Below are 8372 nucleotides of genomic sequence, written 5' to 3'. Positions count from 1 at the left end.
TTTCGATAGAAAAAAATTTTTTGCCGTGTTTTTTTTTTGGTAAAATTCTAAATTTTTGCAGACTTATTTACTATGCACGAGCTTATGTTGTGGGTGCTAGACGACGATATATATAATAGGTATATAGATAAATTCTTAAATACATAGAAATCATCGATATCTTAGGAACAAAGATCTGCCAACACCCAAATAAATGCCCTATCCTGGATTCGAACTCGGGACTTCCTGATTCATAGGCAGTCACTACTAGGCTCGGAGGCATTATATTTAAACGCGACGCTATTTAAATGGAATATAATTGGCATAATACAGTATCATACTATTAAACGTTTTTGCAATACCCCTCTAGAAATTTTTGTACGCGATATTTCGTAGCGCTACGCCGTAGTGCACTGTTATAGGTTTCCTGCTTTGTTTTTTTTATACCACGACAGTGGCAAACAAGCATACGGCCCGCCTGATGGTAAGCAGTTGCCGTAGCCTATGGAAACCTGCAAGTCCAGAGGTGTTACATGTGCGTTGCATTTAAAAATCTGTACCTACACTCCTTTTTTAAGAACCTCATACTGTAGACCCTCGGGAAAACCTCGGCAGGTAGCTCATTCCACAGCCGGAGCGGTGATAGAAAGTAGCCGTGGGCATCATATCAAACAATTCTTCAGAGCAAAGCCCATTGTACAATTGGTAGAACACACATAAGGAGGCATAGTCTCTCCTAAGACTTAAAGGTTCAACAGGTTTTAAATGGGTAGGCAAACGAACAGATGAATCGCCTGATGGTGAGCAATTTCCATCGCCCATGGACACCTTCTACACCAGAGGGGTTGCAAGTGCGTTGCCAGACTTTAAGATGGGAGTACGCTATTTTCTTGAAGATTGGAAGGTCGTATTCATTTCACAGTTTAGCTTTAGCAAAACTCTTCAAACTTAGCGCTTGGATGATCCAAATAGCGCACTAAGATTTTAAAATGAAATATTAATTTCCTATTAATATTAGTTAATTCCTCTTGTACTAATTAATGTGTTCCAGCGAGTTGCACAGAGTTTCATATCAAATCAATATCTGTTGTTTAAAAAAAAACAGTCGCATCGATACGAAATCATTTTTCCACTAAGCGACAATCATCTGTTACGAACATTGTGTTCGTTATATGTATTAATTTCGAACAACACAATTATTAAAAACAATTTTTTCGCTATTGCATATCGCAGTTTGTCAATCATTTTATTTTTGACATACATTTCCTCAATGGCTTAATTTCCGGATATTATTAAACCCCCGATTTCGTTAAATGGCAATGAGTATAAACTCAAATTTAGCCATAATCCAGTAAATTATTAATAAACCCCCAAATTGCCACTAAACGCTTTTTCCATATTTCACAATTACGTCACATACCAACCTACGGGTAAACGTCACGCTCCAAAGAAGTGTTTCATACAAATTTAACCCCATAAGAGAAACAGACCAAACGCCTGCGAGTATATAAGCCTTGTCGGCTATGGCGCGCCAAGTAGATACCTGTTTTCCGCGCTCAGAGCTGGCTGGATAGGAGCGAACGAGTTGAAACGTAAGTTTTTGAATTTCGAATTTATATTTCTTCAAGGATAGGCTGGTTAGAATTTATGGCCCTGGCAGATAAGAGGATTTAAAGTTTTTTTACCCTAAAGATAGGGTGATTGGAGTTTATCGTTTTGGTATTTTATGAAAGTTTATTGCAGTTTGAATGTAGCATAGATTTTCTATATAAGATTATGTGAATTATTAAATAACGGAATAAATTTTACTAAACGGTGAATTTCAAGCTTCTAGGTACTTACATAAAATAATTTTCAAACTTGTCTTTAATGCAAACATAATGAAAAAAAAAATATTTGACACTAGTTTTAAATGGTTATTTATTTAATGTCAAACCAGTTAAGCACAATTTAGTTATTTAGTTGATTGGACAAAGTTTGCTATAAAAATATTTTTAAAATATTTATTTAATTGTATGATATAAACAAACAAAAAATAATAAAATATTTATTCCATATTCAGGGTTCCAAAGCTCGAGAATATTAAAAATAAAATAAAAATACTTCTTCCTATTTACACCATAAATAGAATTAGATCCGTATGTTATTATGGACCAAACCGCCGCTACTCATTTGTTTTAACATAAAGAAGACTGAATACTAATTTAGAATTAAACTCCTTATTTATTTTTCTTCTGAAGTTAGGTTGTTTATAATATAAATATACAAGTTAAATACAAAAACATATAATCATATTATAAAAAACCTAACCTAGGGTGCCGATGCCGCCGGCAGCGGGGCAGGGCCAGGGATGAGACACGTATAAAGAAAAAAAACAATGTATCCAACCGATCAAACTGGTAAAACATTAGGTTGTATCGGGAATAAGTTAAGAGCATACCTTACTTTTGTAAGGATTACGTCAAACATCTAACTTTAGTCCAAACGCTTCCTATAATATGGCTTAAAATTAACTAGGCTAATACACGGCATGATTATTATTTGAGCGTAGACCTGAGGAAAAATATCTGTATAATTGGAAGAAAAAACTCAGAAAAAAAACATAGGTATACTGACTAACGTTTTAATACGGTAATCAAGACTTAAATAATGTATCACGTGACTTTTTGTAGCATTTGTCATCTCGGTATTTTTTTTCTATTCGTTTGGCGTTTGTTAATGTATGATTGTCAGCTTGGCTAGGTCCTCAGGGTAACGATTTTTGAATTTCGATCGCCCGATTTTGTGTTTTTCCATTCATACTATCTCCTAGGCATTACTAATAGAAATGAAAACGAGTGGTCAATACCACTAGATTCCCAATTTCTATCGCTCGTATTTCAAAAGTAGCATTTAACTGTTTTCCACAGATCTTCAAGTGACGATTGAGCGCTCGAAATTCAAAATCCGCTGATTTTGAATTTCAACCGCTCTTCTGCGAAATAACCGTAAGACTAAACAATTTTAGTCTTACGGTTATTTTTTAGGAGTTTTTCGTTAGTTCTTTATGGTTTTTAATTTCTAATATTTCTTGATTGTACTTATATAGTCGATTATAGATTATATTAAACTAAAATAATACCAATTGTAAGCTGCGATGAGAAGTAATTTAATTAGCTTCTAGCACTTTAATACTTTTAACTATAAAAGTACCATATGTACTAACATATGGTGCTACTTTACCGCACTAGTACGAAAATTAGCATATTACGTTACTGTGTCGAACATTTAAAGGGCCATATGTACTGTAAAACGTTGTACGATACATGTGCGAATAGGCAATTCGCATCTCGTGACGATTCAATATTTCAAAACTTTGTTTAATCATCGGCGAGGGCTTATTTAATCACTAGCTTCTGTCCGCGACTTCTTCTGCGTGGAATTATTATGATGATGATGGATTTAAATTACTATATGTAGCCCCCAACTATATTTACACCAAACCATTTATACCAAATTTCATCCAAACTGGCTCAGCAGTATAAGCGTATTTTCAAAATAACATAAGTAGTTATTTCAAATATTTCAACACAATATTGTAATTTTCGTATACTTATCAAGTTTATTAAATTAGGGCTCGTATAAATTACAATCTATAATTAGCGATTCGATTGAATTAATTTAACTCAATGTATTATGAAATTATTAATTATACTGTAAACTATCGCACTATGCCAACTATTTATATTACTTTACCTACTGCAATAGTAGATTGTTCACCAAGGGATGAAATTGTGCCTTTCACCCGAGTTAAACACTCTGCTTTTCATTTCGAATACGAGGAAAGTAATATATATTTGCATTAAAAAAAAACGGCTAAGTATAAACTTTAGTAGTATTTCTTGAGGGTACTTTCAATTAACAATTTATGTAAATATTTATGGTGGAATTGTACGAAAAATCCATTAAAAACCAAAATTTTAATTGCTTAAATCTTAAAAAATAAAGAAAAATGTACTTAGAAAGTACAGTGCTCTAGAACAGAAACGTATCAGGTTCTGCACACCTTTTAGAACAACAACGATCCACCTACAGAGCATAAGAAATGAAAAGTTAATTTGCTACAAACGTATAAAAATTTACCACAGTAAAAGCGGTTTTAAATAATAAAAAAAATGTAGAAAAAAATTGTTTTCTGTTTTTTTATTAGACAAACTATTTACAAAGTGTCAGCGTGAATATAATCTATCATTTATTTCTTATAAAATATCTTAGACCAAAAGAATAGCTTAGGCCTTAAGGTCGTCATATACGTCACGTCCCCAACAAACTAGACCTTTTTGCCCCAAAATGCGGCAATGGTCATACAACACCTCTATTGTTACTGTTGTTACCAGCGTTGCAGGCTACCTGAGTCCGTTTACCACCATCATGTATTAAGAAGCCGTTATCGATTTTAGTCGCAATAATTCCAAATTGATAGATTTAGTCGGTGAAATTGTCTACCTTTTGTTAACAACAAGTAAGTACTGTTTATTTGCACGTCTTTTTATCTTTCATTTTAATAAATCAATTTTTTGAAAACCGACTCACTTAATTAGTAGGTAATGATTTTTTTTTCTGACGCACTTCAGGTAAATGCCCCTGATTTTGTCGATCTTATTTGTAAATTTCGTAAGGTTTGGACTGCTATAAATGGTAATTTTGTATTACACATATCCTGTACTTCAAATTTAAATAACTACATTTTTGTTATTATAAATTTGAAATAGTGTAAATGAAAGTTAGACGAAATCAATTTTCTCCAGAAATAACTTTAAAACAAGTGACAATTTCTCTGCAAATCGACTTAATTTCAACGTAATTTTGGTCCTTAAACCATCTACAACATTTGCTGAAACTGTTCTTATACATCATTTTGTATAATTTACCACCATATTTTTTTGATGAATTTTTAAAAACTGTCCCTTCTCGTCACATATTACCGGGGACGCACGGTTGCGACCTCATCATTAAAAGGCAAGATGAGAAGATGTGCTAATAGAAAACAATACTTGTTATTTAGATATTACGTAACAAAAGGTGTACGAATTTAAAGACTAACTCTGTCAATTTAACATTTTTGTTCTAAAATCGTTACTGGGCTTTAAAAATAACGAATTGTGCGGTCAATACAAAACCAATGCTTTTTAAAAGCTATAAAATTACATTGACCTAATTAATATGAACTTTAATGGTTGCAAATATTCAATTAAATTGTAACATTTAATGATTTGGAGCATGATTAAAAACTATACTTCCTCGGTTGGTGTTTGCTGAACATAAAAAGAGGCAGAATTGATTCAAATTTATTCATAGTTTTATGTTTTTTTTAAGTTTTAAGGCAAACTGGAAAAAACAGCTTTATTCAGCTTATTTAATTCGTCAGCGCAGAAGTTGTTGAAAGCTTTAAACCCATTTTCATCCTTTTAGGAGTTGAATAAAAAAAATTGTGGAGTTCTGCAAGTCTACGAAGTTTAAATAATATAAATTGATTTAAATTTCAAGGTCTTCTTTTAACGGTTTTGGCTGTGCGTTGTAAGTTAGTCCGTTAAAAAATGTTATAATAAATAAATAGAAGTTATAGGACGAAATACAAGAAAGATTATATGATCAATTTAAAAAAAAATTGCTTCTATCTACACGTATGCAATTCACACACGCACTCTTGAGTCAACATTAACCTTTCAACATTATAATGTGTATAAATCGTGAAAGTTTAAATCAGTGTTTAACCTTTCAAGTTTTGTTCGAGTCTGCCTTGCTTAGTTTAGTTTCCATATGATTTTCATGGTATTTGCTAGTATCTAAAATGTTGTAAAAATTATATACAAATATTAAAAATACAATTTTGCATCGACCCCCTACTAACCAATTAACAATAAACGGATGTATTCTTGAGTGAAGCTAGAATGAAATTAAAAAGACAGCATCCTACGCCTAATTATTTAGAAAAGGAGGTAAAAGGAGGTTTGTCACTGCACCCACCTTGACACATTTCAGATTTACTGGTTGACTGGTAAAATACTCGCAATAGGATATTCGACTGTATTTATAATAAATTATTTCACACCATGCATGAAATATTTATAAAAATGGCTATAAGTTTGCTTAAAAGAGTTGAGAAGTATTTTAAATTCCTCATGGATTCCATCATCTGAACTCAATCTTGTCAAAAATGTGCCTTGAAAATCTAACTGCTTCACAAACATGCGAAGAGAACAAATTGCCAAACGTGATCTATGCGGCGTTGATGAGTTCCATTCTGTTCATCATCAGCAGTTCCGCTTCATCAAATGTCACTTCTACAAATGTTAATACTTGATTTGATGATGAAAATACAAAAATCACTATATGTATGCTCTTCACATTTGAAGAGTTCCCTCGATTCCTCATGGATCACATCATCGGGACTAAGTTTTGACAAAAACGGGACCAATCTGTACATATATAGATTTAATCAAAAAAATAATTTTCAAAATTGGTTCAGAAGTGACGGAGTTATGAAGTAACAAACTATAAAAAAAAAACCATACCAACCGAATTGATAACCTCCTCCTTTTGAAATCTTAAAGTCCGTTAGAAATAGGAAGCTAGGAAGGTATGGTGCGAGCTCGTGAAGGCCCTTTGCACCTCTGGAGTGCTTTAGGACAACGACCACATAATTTTGTGAACAACCTATCCGACATGTTGTCAGTGTCGCGAGTTCGAGTCGAAAATAACGTTTATTAAATAAATAATAAATCGAATGTTTGTAAATGACTTGCGCTCTCTTGGCCGGTGACCAATTAAACATTGGACGGGTGTATTCCTTAGAGAACCAACTGTCCGAAACGTTGTCAAAGTGTTGTGAGTTCAAGTCGGAAAGAAAGTTTAAATAAATTAATAATAAATCTAATGTTCGTAGATGAATTATGCGCGCCTAGCTGGTACGAGTAACAAGTATTTAGCCAATTAAACATTGGACGGGTGTGCTCGTATTTGTCAAAGAACTAACTGTCCGAGACGTTCTTAGTGTCACGAGTTCAAGTAGAAAAGTACATTAAAACTAGTGGATTCTGTGAGCTGTAAACCTCGCGAGCACACTTTAAAACTCATTAAATGTATGGCTCCGCTATTTTGGAAAAAATCGAAATACTGAATTGACTAAAATTTTATTTAATCATCGAACCAGCTCACAAAATTCTACGAGAATAGGTTGAAAATTGCGACCTTTCGAGGTAAGCATCCGGACATACAAAAGCATTTATGCCCAAGCTGAAACGGACACCTTTGTTGTTGTGGTCCTAAAGCACCCCAGAGGTGCAAAGGGCCTTCACAAGCTCGCGCCACGCCTTCCTATCTTCAGCTCGCCTTCTGGCCTCGCTCCAGCTCAACCCGACCGCTCGTAGCTCTCTTAGGACGGACCGTTGCCAAGAGTGTATAGGACGCTCGGAGCCAGGGCTTCCGTCCGGCGTTTGTTCACTAATAAGTCTAATGTTTGTAGATGAGTTGCACTCCCCCGACAACCAGTAACCAATTAAACATTGGTTGGGAGTATTCCACAGAGAACCAACTATCCGAGACGTTGTCAAAGTGTCGCGAGTTCAAGTCGGAAAGGACTGAGTTGTCTCGGTGACAAGTAGGTACATAACAAGTTATGGAATAATGACAACAGATTGTAAAATTGATCGAAAGGTTATTTAAATATTTTGTACACGTGATATATATGACACAGTAAGATTGTATACCCGTTAGTGTACAATCTAACAAAGGTATTAGGTACGAGTATATTACCATCGGCGTTCTCTGTGCGGGAATGATTTGTGTAAACAGATAAATCATCTTTTTTTTCTAATGTTTGCGAGTATAATCAGCTTTTAAAATGATAATGTGCAATGACAGGTATTAAATAACGTTCATTTCGATTTGATTTGCAATGTTTCTAACTGTAAAACATATTTTCTTTTCATTGGCGCGGTGAAAAAACTGTGTTTCACTTGGTAGGAAAGTTTGGTTACGTACATGGACCTAGAATACTAAGGACGTAGTTTCGCTAAAACACAAATAGGATTCCATCATCCACCAATTTCCTAGTATTTACGCGTGACACACACACATTGACAGTTATCTCTATAGCCTCATCCACCAATATGCTGTCAGTCGAATTGAGACGTCAGTGCATTAATTGTTTAAAGAAAAAACATTTACGATGGCATGCGTGGTCGAATGTTGCAAAAATTAAACCGATCGAAATAAAAAAGAGACAGGATAAATTTTCATAGATAAGTTAATCAATTATCACGTTATCTTTCGTAAAATACGATATTAATCCATGCAGTTGTACCAAAAGTGGAGGGCACTTTCACTTTTTCTCCATACTAAATTGAACCTTA

At 33.9% G+C, this 8372-nt stretch overlaps 1 protein-coding gene across 2 annotated transcripts in view; it reads left to right on the top strand.

Moving 5' to 3' along the window:
* The first annotated feature begins 1247 nt into the window (after window positions 1-1247).
* Window positions 1248-8372, top strand: part of LOC133515819 (neuropeptide CCHamide-1) — a 62847-nt gene continuing 55722 nt past the window's right edge. Inside the window, exon 1 of one of the 2 annotated variants that reach the window (XM_061848414.1) lies at window positions 1248-1571. The gene's annotated coding sequence lies outside the window, so the exon portion shown is untranslated. The remainder of the gene's footprint in view (window positions 1572-8372) is intronic. The other variant, XM_061848416.1, reaches the window with a different exon arrangement.

The sequence above is a fragment of the Cydia pomonella genome, chromosome 3, assembly GCF_033807575.1.
Source record: "Cydia pomonella isolate Wapato2018A chromosome 3, ilCydPomo1, whole genome shotgun sequence".
Taxonomy (NCBI): domain Eukaryota; kingdom Metazoa; phylum Arthropoda; class Insecta; order Lepidoptera; family Tortricidae; genus Cydia; species Cydia pomonella.
The sequence above is the reverse complement of the archived record's forward strand: the minus strand, read 5'-3'. Positions and strand labels throughout refer to the sequence as shown.